The sequence below is a fragment of the Acanthopagrus latus genome, chromosome 6 (assembly GCF_904848185.1).
Source record: "Acanthopagrus latus isolate v.2019 chromosome 6, fAcaLat1.1, whole genome shotgun sequence".
In the NCBI taxonomy this organism is placed as follows: domain Eukaryota; kingdom Metazoa; phylum Chordata; class Actinopteri; order Spariformes; family Sparidae; genus Acanthopagrus; species Acanthopagrus latus.
The window spans coordinates 31,835,250-31,847,493 of NC_051044.1; the positions used below are offsets into that span (position 1 = coordinate 31,835,250).

General features: G+C 40.2%; 1 protein-coding gene and 2 long non-coding RNA genes across 4 annotated transcripts in view; 2 read left to right on the top strand and 1 right to left on the bottom strand.

Moving 5' to 3' along the window:
• fhit (fragile histidine triad diadenosine triphosphatase) overlaps nt 1-2,292 on the bottom strand; it is a 368,692-nt gene extending 366,400 nt beyond the window's left edge. The window contains exon 1 of one of the 2 annotated variants that reach the window (XM_037102526.1): nt 1,872-2,292. The gene's annotated coding sequence lies outside the window, so the exon portion shown is untranslated. The remainder of the gene's footprint in view (nt 1-1,871) is intronic. The other variant, XM_037102527.1, reaches the window with a different exon arrangement.
• Nucleotides 1,016-5,700, top strand: LOC119021924. Its single transcript, XR_005075801.1, has 4 exons — nt 1,016-1,774; nt 4,478-4,564; nt 4,823-4,870; nt 5,447-5,700. It is a non-coding gene; the product is annotated as an uncharacterized LOC119021924 (long non-coding RNA).
• A 2,755-nt stretch (nt 5,701-8,455) lies between these two features.
• On the top strand, nt 8,456-11,865 carry LOC119021925. The gene is made up of 4 exons (XR_005075802.1): nt 8,456-8,679; nt 8,938-9,118; nt 10,383-10,434; nt 11,783-11,865. It is a non-coding gene; the product is annotated as an uncharacterized LOC119021925 (long non-coding RNA).
• Nucleotides 11,866-12,244: the final 379 nt, after the last annotated feature.

Consider the following 12,244-nt stretch of genomic DNA (forward strand, 5'->3'; position numbering starts at 1 on the left):
AGTGAGTTGTTCAAGCGTAGGGTAAAAAGATCTGCATTTACACTTTTGTATTATGATGTTGATAATGGACCAAATCCTCTGAAGAATTGTGCTTTCTTGTGGTAGTACTAATTAAGTGCTTTAGTTCTTGCCAGTCACCTGGCAGCACTACTGTGCCTATCTTTTTTTTTTTTCGTATTTAACAAAAGAATTACATATGGATGTTACCTCTGTATGCAAATTAGGCCACCCATTTAATCACTGCCCCTGCCGTCATTTTCCTTTATTAAAAAAATCAGTAGCCCTTCGTCCGACGCTATGCTACCAGAGGCATCTACTCTGTGCAGGAGCAGGGCCAGCAGCAGAGTCACAAGGATTTGTGATGTGAAAAGCAAAAGCGCCTGTTTGTCAATATGACAGATTTAAACCTGATAAAGTTCATGACAGAAAAGGAGATGTTACCCCCTCTGAGACGCTGGAGGTGTTAAGCCTGTCACCTGCAGTTGTAACAGCTCCTTCTGGTCCATTACTCCTACAGACTGAATAAAACTACCAGGAGGCCAGCAGCTTGAGGCCGCTGCTCTATCAAAAGGGACAAAATGTTTTATTTATGTTATTTATCAAATGGATCTGCACCTGTTTCGTCTCAGCCTCATGTGAGAGTCTTCCTCTCTCCATTTATTGTAGGCACACAGTGCTGACAACGGTGTGTATGTAGGTCTGGCTATATGTGAGACTATGCCGGACGAGGCACATCACACACATGCATGCACGCACGCACACACACACGCACACACACACACAACTCATCATGTTACACTGTCTCATTACGTCTTTCTGTGTATTCCTCTGTTTATTAAATGCAGTCAGGACTTTGGCTCTGCTAACGCCCCTTTACAATTTCATATAGGCTTGGGACAACAAACATAAGTAATTAAAGACAATAATTAAGTAACAATATTAATATTTAATATCTGGATATTTGAATATATTCTTTTATTTTTTTTTGTATTTCTCAGCAGAGCAGCCAGGTTCTGGTGAGAGTAAGTTAGGACTGACCTGCCCACTCATCAGAATAATGTTAGACACTGATATGGATTAACCCTTTCTTTCTTCCTCCTAGCATATCATACTCTTGTTGTAAAGTGTGACCTTTGGTTGACAGAACCAAGAGGGACCGAGGAGGAGCAAGACTGAGAGCCAAAACCTGGAGGACCAGTCGAGAACACACAGTTAAAACGCCAGGTCAACTACTATCCTTCCCACAGTGCAGTGGGCTCCACAATGACGTCGCCTTGCTAAGCTGTGTATTGATATGGAGCACAGTTATCAAATGAGGACTCTACCAAAACTCCTCTTCCGTTTATTTGCATCAGAAATCCAGCAGTGTGATATCAGTGTGGCTGCTCAGAGGGAACACGGGACTGACAGTGAGAAAGGAGGAAGAGGAGGAGGAGGAGGAGAGGACGCGTCACATCGGGAGGGTTGTTACAGTAAACAGGAAGGAAGCACATTTCACCACAACACCATCAGACACGTGGGAGCGGAGCACGCTGGAAGTCTGGTACTAGACTCGTACTGAATGAAGCAGACGGCTCTGGGATCAGCCACAGCTCTCACACTGTCTACAGACAGTGTCCGCTTTTCACCATCAACACTGACAGTGTTTACGGCGTGCTACGTCACTTCCCAGGCAGCTAGTTAAAGGGACTGACGTGCTGACGGTGTCCTGTCTGCATTATCACGTGGAGCACAAGAACCTCCGCGCGTGCTTGTTTGCCCTGTAGCTCTGCCGGTACAGTAAACTGCTGCCCACCTGAGTCCGCGCTGTTTAGCCCCGGGACACATCTAACAGCACAGTTACACAACACACACACCGTTTATACACTTACCTTCGGCGTCAGACAGACTCGCGCCTTTGCATCATGGGAAGTGTAGTGTCTTTATGCTCTTGGTGTAGTCGGGGAAATACGACCGGGCGACTTTTAAAAAACTACAAGTACCAACGCGGAAGAAACGCAGGTTTTATGGTGCGTTCACGGCTATAGGAATTGTTACGATAGCTTTGACATAGAATATATTAAATGGATTACGAAACTATAATTTTATTTGACTAACGCTTTTTTAAAGGCTCATGTCGTTGAGATTATCTTAAAAAACAGAATTATGCATAAGAAACTATACACACAAAACTATATACAGACATAACACAGAGACATTCACAACTAACACTGTAACAAAAACACTTTCAATCAGTCTCAAGTAGCTTAAAAGTGCTTAAGTGTAGTGTTTAATTTTCATTACAGTTAATCCTCTCCTTTTTTATGATGCTGCTGCAGTTCTACCATTCTTTTCTCCGTTTCTATGTTTTAGGTTCTTTAAAGTTGCAGTGTTCTTTGACAGTAACGATGTAAAAAAAAAAAATAATAATAATAATAAAATAAAATAAAACATTTGTATAAATAATGTGGTTTAATCACAGTGGCCGTTCTTACCTTCATTCTGTTACCTTGGCGATGATCTCAGTATTTAACAACTGATCATGTGTCTGTGAAACCTTCAGTGGATATCCATGGCCCCAGGAGGATGATCTCAAACCCTTTATGAACCTTTGATCATTAATCTAGCAACACTGTGAGTCCAAAAATACATCTTTCCCAAAACTGTACACTGAAAAAGAATACTTTGCATATTTATTACATAAGTTTAGTGTGAGAGTCAAATCAATGTGAATAGATTAAATAACTTAAAACTTCACACATGGAGTGATTCAATTTATAAGCATTGAATCAACATAATAACAATAATACATCTCTGTATGAAATGCGACCCCAGACGCCGAACTATGTAACAGAATTCTATGGAGAATTTTCATGAGATCAGAAATGCTTAATCACAGTTAAGCGAGGAATTATGGTTCACTCCCATCATATTTCCCATCATGCTCCACCACACACCACAACAGAAAGAGAAAGAAAACAAACAAACAAATGCTGGCTGAGATGGATGAAGTTTTAACAGTCAGTGAAAACCTTCATCACCTGCTCTCTTCCTGACTCACTGAACACACTGTAGTCTGTAAATTGAAACTAAACAGGTCCACTGACAACATCTTCACAACATCTTGATCCTGAATTTCCTGATGGGCAGACCCCAGGCTTTGCAAATAGGCATCACGGCATCATACTTCCTAATGAGATTTGTTTTCATGATCCCCAGAGGATAGACATTTCCATGTGTCCACAAGGAACAGAACATCAGATTTCCATGATGGCTCCTAAAGGAGAAATGCCTTTGTATTAATGACTCCAAAATCATGGGGTCCCATAGCATCACTCTTGGGAAAAGAAAATGTTTTGCACCTTGAAAATCTTTACCGGTTGTTTGTTCCAAAACTTCATCATCGTACCATGTGCCAGTTATAACTTGCAAGTTCAGCTAGACATGCCTGAAACTGCTTGACCACATTTTGTTTTAGATACATAAAACGGTGGGCTACTGGTTTCATCAACTGCTATATCAACATAAAAGCTTAAACTGGCAACAGTTTAAGTCTTGTCATAAAAGCGACAATTTAACAAATGTGCTTTTTTTCATAAACTAGATTCCTCCACAAAAAATACAATTTTTAATAAAACATCCCCAGTCCAAACAACCCAACATTCAGCCTCTGTGTAAAATGAACTGCAGTGCAGAGCAGCCCATCATACTGCTGTGGAAAAATACAACGCCAGTAGAAAACATCTAACTCCATGCAGAGCTGCACATGACAACCCTCAAGGGACACATTAACACCCCTGTTAATTCATAAAGAGTTAAACAGACAAGGGTGATTTTGGAACTACCTAAATGGGTGAAAGATAGCACTATACAAGAGCAGCTGCAGAGTTTATGAAGCTTTTTATATCAGTTGTAAATTAATTGCCATGAAAGCGAGAGAGAGCCTTTCATTGTCAGACAACCCCCAATAAGAGACTCCTGTCATATAAAAGTAACAGTTTGTCAGCCTCGGTATGAGAGCTTGATAGCAGTAGATGTATTGATGAATTGTCATCCAGATGTGTGAGAGGAGAAGTGATCCAGCATCTGTGCAATGACAGACTGACACACTGTTAAAATGTCTTGCTGCTAAAAGAATCACAATCCTCCCCGTCAAATCCCTGTCTCACAGCACTCTCTGTAGGACGATCATTATTCTGATGCAACTGAAGATTTGCACGTCTTGCTTTGTGGGGACTGGATCTTCTTTTTTTCCAAGCTTTCAATATCACTTTGAAGTCCTGCTAGGGGTGAGGTGCATCCATGATGATGACAACTACTGATCAGATTGCCATGAAATTTGGTAAGGATATTTCTAGTCCCTAGAACACTGATTGATTTCAGTGACCACCCAGTCTTTTTATTGTGCCACCATAGTATGGCATTCCAGTGTCTTACATTCTTATTCCCATTTTTCCTAGTTTCCAATGCCCTTTTTTTTTTTAATTCCTCCCTCTAGACTTGGCACCATGGGTGATCGAATTGCATCCTTTAAGGCGCAACTGAAAACACGTGTTCAGACTGGCCTTCTCTGATGCTCCCTAATGTGAATACCATCTCTTTTCTTGATGTGGTTGCAGTTCCTATATTATTGTGTATTGACTGTTTTTTCTAATATAAATGTACTGACCCTTTTTATTTCCTTTGTAATGTGTCTTTGATAGACACTTATAAATAAATTGTATTTTTTCTATCATAGCAACACAATCAAATGAAAATATGTAAGGGTTTGTTCACCTGAATTACAAAACGTTGTTTTTCTCATTTACCACTAATGATATCTATTTTATTTTATTTTTTTCAGGTTTTCAGACATCCATGTGTGTCCTGTCTCCAGCCCAATATATTGGAGGTGGGTGGGATTTAATTGGAGTGAAATGCAGCAAAGGGCCTCAGGTCAGATTTGAACCCTTGGCCACTGTAGTGTTGGCTGCAGTAAGGACACAGCCTCTGCACATGGGCTGCACAAGCTACCAGCTGAGCTACACTGCAAATAATGTTGGGCTGTTTGGGCTAAGTTCAAATGCTGCCTTAAATATTTGAGTTGACACAATTTAAAATCTTTATTAAAACGTAATATATGTCATAACTGTAGTAATATATTACTGAAATATTATTAGTTATTATTTACACATTATTTTACTCAATTAGTAAGTAAAACAGAAACATGGGGCCACTGGGGTAGCTGCTAAGTGATTCTGACTGAAGGACACCAACACCAAACTGACAACAACTTCCACCCTCCCTGCACCAGTTGTGAAGGGACTGGTGACTGATTTGGTCTGATTTTATTAGGCCAACACACTTGTCTTAACAGTCGCAAAAAAGAGAATAAAACCAAAACAAAAGCATGGAATTGCTTTGACCAATCACAAACTGACCACATGCTTTCTAAAGCAAGGCCTGTTCTTCTCCTTGTCCTCCCCAGTGTTGGCTTCTCCATACTTCCCAGCCTCTCCACCAACTAGCCCACTGCCTGCGCACCTCTGCCACCAGTCAGTCTTCACCAGAGTCTCCCCAAGGATCCTGGCACCTTAACCCAGCCTGCCACTGCACTTCTCTGCATGCAGTGGAGCTTCATGACCCCTCCCCTCACGGAACCCTCTTTACTGGCTTCACTGAACTACCCCTGAACTGCATTATTATCCCTCCGATTGTTGAATACATCATCTAATAACCTGGTTGTCTGCTTTTGGGTCCATCTTCAAACCTTCAAACCCTCACACTAACACAAATAAAACTGAATGTGATTGCCTAATCCTTTTTTGACTAATTATACAATAAAAATAGAGCAAAGATAATATATTTGATGTTTGACTTCATCAACGTCATTGATCTTTGTAAATACAGACTTATTCTGAATTTGCTGGTGACTACATATTTCACACAAGAACCTGTCTGGAACATTTCACAGGTCAACAGTTTGATTGGTAACAGGTGATGGCATCAGTGAAGATGTCAGAGGAGACAGTCTGCCCTTCTTGGACTGTGCAGTACACACTGAATAAGACAGGCTCAACATTGAGGTGTACAGAAAAACTACACACAGATCAATACTTGCTGTTCAACTCATCACCCACTGGAGCACAAGCTGGATGTTATCAGAATCCTAAACCATTAGGCTGAGACCATGCCCACTAAGTCAGAGGGGAAGGAGAAGGAACAGAAGCACATCAGGGGAGAACTTTAAAACCTGTGGCTACCCAAACTAGACCTTTGTCAAAACCTCTGAGAGGTCCAGAGCAGACAGAGATGAGGAGATGGGAAAATGTAACATGGAACATCAGAAAAACTCAGGAGGATCTTTAATCAACATCAGCACAGATTTGTACATCGGGGAGACAAAACAACCTCTCCATAAATGAATGGACCAACATGGGAGGGCCAACTCCTCAGGTCTAGATTCTGCTGTCCACTTACATCTGAAGGGGAACAATCATTCATTTGAGGACAACAGAGAGACAGAAGAGGTGGTGTACAACAATACTTATCACCCACCTACAATGCAGTACTGGGCTCACCTAGCCCGAGCAGCCCACATGAAGGGCCAGTGACCCAGAAATGGTCCTAATGACTCTGAAACTCAGAGCTCATGTGTGTCCTTAATGACTCTGCAAGGACATTCCCAGACAGAGTTTAAAAGCCAGTAAGCTCCAGTAAGTTAAAACTGAAGAAGCCTCTTGGATGAGAGGCGAAGCCTCTTAATTTCCTCTCTAAATTTGCTAAAATTGTTAATTGATTTAAGAAATGGTTTAAAATAATCCTAGCATACCATACTGCATCAGTTTCCCTCTCTTTTTGTAGCCTTCATACATACAAACAACGGCCTCATGTGGGATAAAAGTTGAGTTCAGAACAAACAACACAAAACTGTAAAACTAATAGGCTCTCAAAATGGAAGCTTTATTGCCCCCTAAGGTTCCCCTCCATGTTTACTTATTTCATTCTCCCTACATGCAGCAGTTGGCAAAACACTCTTTAAATTTCTTTACTGATTGTTGGCAGGTGGCAGCACTTTTTAGCTGGAAGAACAAGAAATATCCAACCAAAAAAATCTCAGCTCCTTTCTTCAGGCCTCCCTCAAAGGCTACTCCTCCAAAACGCATGACTGTGCCATGCCTGGCTACAGTGACAGCCCTGTTGCTCTCATGAGCTGAGAGAGATGTGTTTTACAAGCTCGCTTAGCTTTTGAAGAAATGCACAAATAAACACCTCTGTCACATTATATTAGTATTTGAGCTGAATGAAATGACTGGATGGCCTCATTATAGGCTTGCAACAGCAACAGGCACCAGATTTCCTTTTTTGGTTCAGAGCATTTTGTTATTCAGTTGCTGTCAGGATGTTAAGAGATTTTTGAAAATACAGTTTAACAAAAAGGTATTTTACAATCCACTGCCAACTATGACTTTAAAACTGTGTTCCTAAGAGTTCAAGCCAGGCCACTGGCAACCCCTGCTGCTGAGGGTTGAGTTTTCTGTCCTTGGGTTAGGTAGAACTATTTTTGATTTTAATACACACACACACACACACACACACACACACACACACACACACACACACACACACACACACACACACACAAACACACATTAGATATGCCAGTGTACAACTCTGAAAGCATGAGTCACTTTGACCATTTTCAAATTTAAAGGTGCTATTACTTAACTGAATTTAAAATTACAAAGCTGCTGGTACCTGGGTTTTCCTAGAAGTGTCTATTTTCATTGAACGTGTTTTTATATGGCCCCCAACAGTTTCCAAGTACAACAGCACTGTAGTAAATATAAGGGGCTATTCACATGAAAATGCTTTTGTGTGTAAACGCACATGTTTTGCATCGTTTTGGCCGATCGTCCACATGGACCCTGTAAACGCAATGACTATGAACGCACTTTTTTGAAACCTGGTCTCAGGGTGGAAAAATCCCCAAACCTCTGTCATTAGTTGCCTTCTTGTGTGGACAGCAAATCCGCATTCTTTGTGTGTTGATGATGCATCGCCCCACTCCTCGACCTCTAGCCTTCAACCTCTTAACCCTGTGATGTCTCATAACAACAACGACAACAATGGCGAACTACATGCTGGTGTTCGTGCTGCAGAAGATATTGAGCCCAATAGATTTACTAGGGCAAATATTCTGCTGCTCTGCTACTACGCTGAGGATTATGGACAACCGACGAGCCATTTTCATCTTCTTCTTGTTGTGTTCGGTTTCTCCTTCTACTGTCTGTTTGTATACAGCGTGCACGTTTTATGTGGTAACCGTCTCTCCTCCTTTTTGGTTAATTTCAAGCGCCACCTATAGGCCTGGAATATGAACTACAGCATGTTGAGTTGTTTACAGTGGATCATTTGGATGCAAATATTCTTGAAACGATGCCATGGAAGACAGGGGAAAAAAGATTGTTTTGGTACGTGTGGACATGGCCTAAATCTCAGGTCAGTTTGTCAGGTGTAATGTAGGTGGCAGCATGTCAACAGAATAACTGCTGTTACCTATGTCTGCCATCAGCGAGTTAGCTCAGTTAGCTATGCAACTAGTGGTTCACACTGGGAACTTGAAGTAGGAGTGTTGTTGTTGTTTACACTGCAAGCACAAGAGCTTTGCTGCCAGGAGGAGCGTTTCGGGGTGGAAACCAGAAGGGAACGCTGGACAGGGTGAGATGCCAGAACATAGAATCAAAGCTGTTATTTTTTCACATCTATTGATCTTTTTAATTCAATTTTGAATGTTTGAGACTAACATTCTTACACATAGCACCTTTAAGTACACTAATATGGTAAAAAACATGATATACATATTTTCTAGGCAGGGAAGGTTTGTGGTTGAGTTACTTCCTTTTTTATTTTATAATTATAGCCTTGAGTGTTGTGTTGTGACTTATCACATCCTTTTCTGCTCATCTGTGTCCCCAGGTTTCTGTTTGCCTCCTGTGTTCTTGTGCTCCTGCACTCATTTCCCTCCACACCTGTCTTGCATCAGCCTCATTACAGGCTGGACACACTGGCTGCAAGAGCAGTGTGTGTGTAGCTGAACGCCTGCTTTATCTACAGGCTCACACAGTCACACCACTCTTCTGGAATTGTTACCAAAAAGGTAAAATGACAGATGGGTTTGAATTGTAATCCTTGATGACTTCTAAATGATTGAGCCAGCTCTTAATTTTTTAAAACTATTTAAAAAACAAAAACAAAAAACAATTGCCAACCGTGGCACTGATGTTACCTATTGCTTTATGGTGATCTTTCTGTTAAATATTATAAATGAATTATATAATAATAATGATAATAATAATAATAATAATAATAATAATAATAATAATAATAATAATAATAATAATAATAATAATAATAATTTTATTATTATTATCATTATTAAATGAATTATTATTCTTTTAACAAGTAACTTAGTTACTTTACTGATTACAAGTTACTTTATTAGTCACATTCAGTAGCTGCCGACAACACCCCGCTACCTCAACATAAAATAAATCAGTTTTGCCAATACTTCAGTAACATGTACATTGCAGTATTTATAACATTGTAGTTTTACAGTGTCAGGTTAGTGCTTTTCATTCCGAATACTTCCTCCACTGTGCTGTATAAATGTCAAGATATTCAACTAAAAGTGTCATCCATTTGGCCAAGGCCTGTACTGATGAATTTTCACTGACCAGATTTATAATGTTTAATTTTTAATGTTTAATGAGACGTGTTATTTATCATGTCAAAATGTGGATGCACTGAAATACATTTAGTGTAAGTATTGGTAATATTACTAAGTATCTAAAACAAGAATATTATCTCACATGTCTTTATCAAAAATGCTATACTTGGAATAAGTCTTAATTAGGAATATGTGAACAGAATATGCTGTTTGCATGACCTGTATCAATATGTTCATATTTGGATTAATATTTGAAAATGAGTGTGCATGTAAACGTAGCCAATGTCCAGCCATTATCCTTTATCCAAACTGCCACCAACTGATATAATTTTGAAAGGGACAGGTTTAAAGGGACAGTGTCACTCTTCTTTCTTCCTGGGTCCTTGAGCTGACACATGATAATATCACCAAAGATGCAGTGGAATTAATGTTTTTTTATTCTTAAATACCATGTTAAGTTGCTGGCTAGTTTGTTAATTTTGCTAGTCAAGGTATTTGTAGAAGGAGACAGAACATCTTCCATAAACACATATTCACAGTTAAACCATCTTATTGTCTTTTTGAACCAACATTTGTTGATTTATGAAAACCAGTGTAGTCATGGAATAGAAAGGACATGTCCACGTTCAGACTGAAACCAAGTCACTATGAATCATGTTCATGTGCATCCAATTCACCCTAACCCTACCTGCAGTTGTTGTATGCAGCCTGCAGAACCCATAGACTCAGACACAGCCCATTCAAAGGTGGGTTGTCATGCACTGTATTTTCTTTCTCCGCCTCTGCACACTTGCCCATGACCCAATTTACATAATGGTAGAGACAAACTGATCAATACCTGCCTTGGGAAGGCAGGATTATGCCATTATGTTATTGGACAAAAACAATAGGCTGCTTTATATCTTCAGACCTTCAGAACCTCCCCAGTTTCTTTTGAAATGTCTTTGGAACATTAACCTGACTTTCCCACAGCTTCTGACAGAGAGGCAATGTGTCCACAAATACACCCGCTTATACAGAATATGTTTTCAGTTCAAGTCAGGTTTACATCAGTTGTATTAATGTCAGTAATATGCACATGATGATATTTTACATATTTCTTACTGTACAGATTTAGAGGCTATGTGTAATTAACACTACTGAGGAGGACTAACAGTTATGATCTAAAACTATATACATTTGAGAGGGGAAACACTGAATGAAGATCATTATTTCATTTCTTCCATGTGTTTACTGCAGTTAGAAATTTCAGGATTGTAACAACACTATAACCTAGTCTTTTCAGGTCTAGAAACCCTTAGCTGATAAAGACGGAGCAGTGGCACGCAAGGCAAGGCAAGTTTAGTGATACAGCAAAGTTCAAACATAGGGCAATTCAAAGTGCTTTACAGAGACATGGAAATGGATTAAAATATCACATTAAAACACTGAGAAAATGTTAGAATTGCATTTAAAAGTCAATAAAAATAAAAACATAAAACATAAAAAAGTTACTGATAAAAATGCATTTCAGTGACAACAAAACCAAAAGCAAGCAAATAAATGATGGATTTAAGTTATGGGAAAGCCAGTGTAAACAGTACTGGTTTAAGCCCTTATTTGAATGGGCTGACAGTCTCAGCAGACCCTGGTATTCAGGACGCTTGTTCTACATGTGGGGGGCACAGTGTCACGTGTGTGCCGTGGCAGCATGTTTGGTGTGTTTCTTCCTGTTGTTTGCTCCCTGCCAGTTTCCCTGCACCTTTTCTCCCCCACTTGCTCTCTCCAGTGCATGTCTGTGTGTCTGTGGGTGTGGCCACTGGTTCCTGCTGCAGCAGAGAGATGCACCTAAAGTTCATCAGCTCATCACCTCCTGCTATAATACCCTGGTCTCTTCACCACTCCAGTGGCAGAGAGTTCTGTCCCGTTTGGAGATGACACCTGTGCACGTGTTTAACCTCAGTGTATTTGTCTCAGTCTTTTCCAGTGTTTGTTTGCTTGTTTTTTTGCTCCAGTGTTTCACTCTGGCTGGATGCCCTCTCACGCTTGTTTTTTTTTTTTTTCCTCCTCCATGTGTGCAGATCCTCAGCGTCTAACTGAATTCCCTCTTCTTAGTTTACAGACCTCTCCATCCTGCCTGCCTGCCCTGCTGATTCCCAGCATTTAATATGTTTGTTTAAATAAATCACCTTTGAAATTATCTTTATCTCCAGGCTCTGAATGTTGTGCCCAACAAAATCCTCAAACCTAAAAGTTTTGATCCTGGGAACAGAGTAAACCTGTCCTTGATGACAGGAGGGGTCTGGATGCTTAGTATACAAGTAGATCAGAGATGTGTTTAGGCCTGAGAGCATTGGTGTTTTAAAGGTCAGCGCTAAGAGCCAGTGCAGTGATTTAAGGACCAGTGTAATGTGCTCCAGCTTCTAAGTGTTAGTGAGGCCTCTAGCAGCAGCATTCTGGATAAGCTGCAGCTGATTGATTTTTTTTTTTTTATTCAGGCCTGTGAACACACCATTACAGCAGTGTAGCCAGCCTACTGAAAATAAATGCTTGAACAAGTTTTTCTGTCTTTTTTGG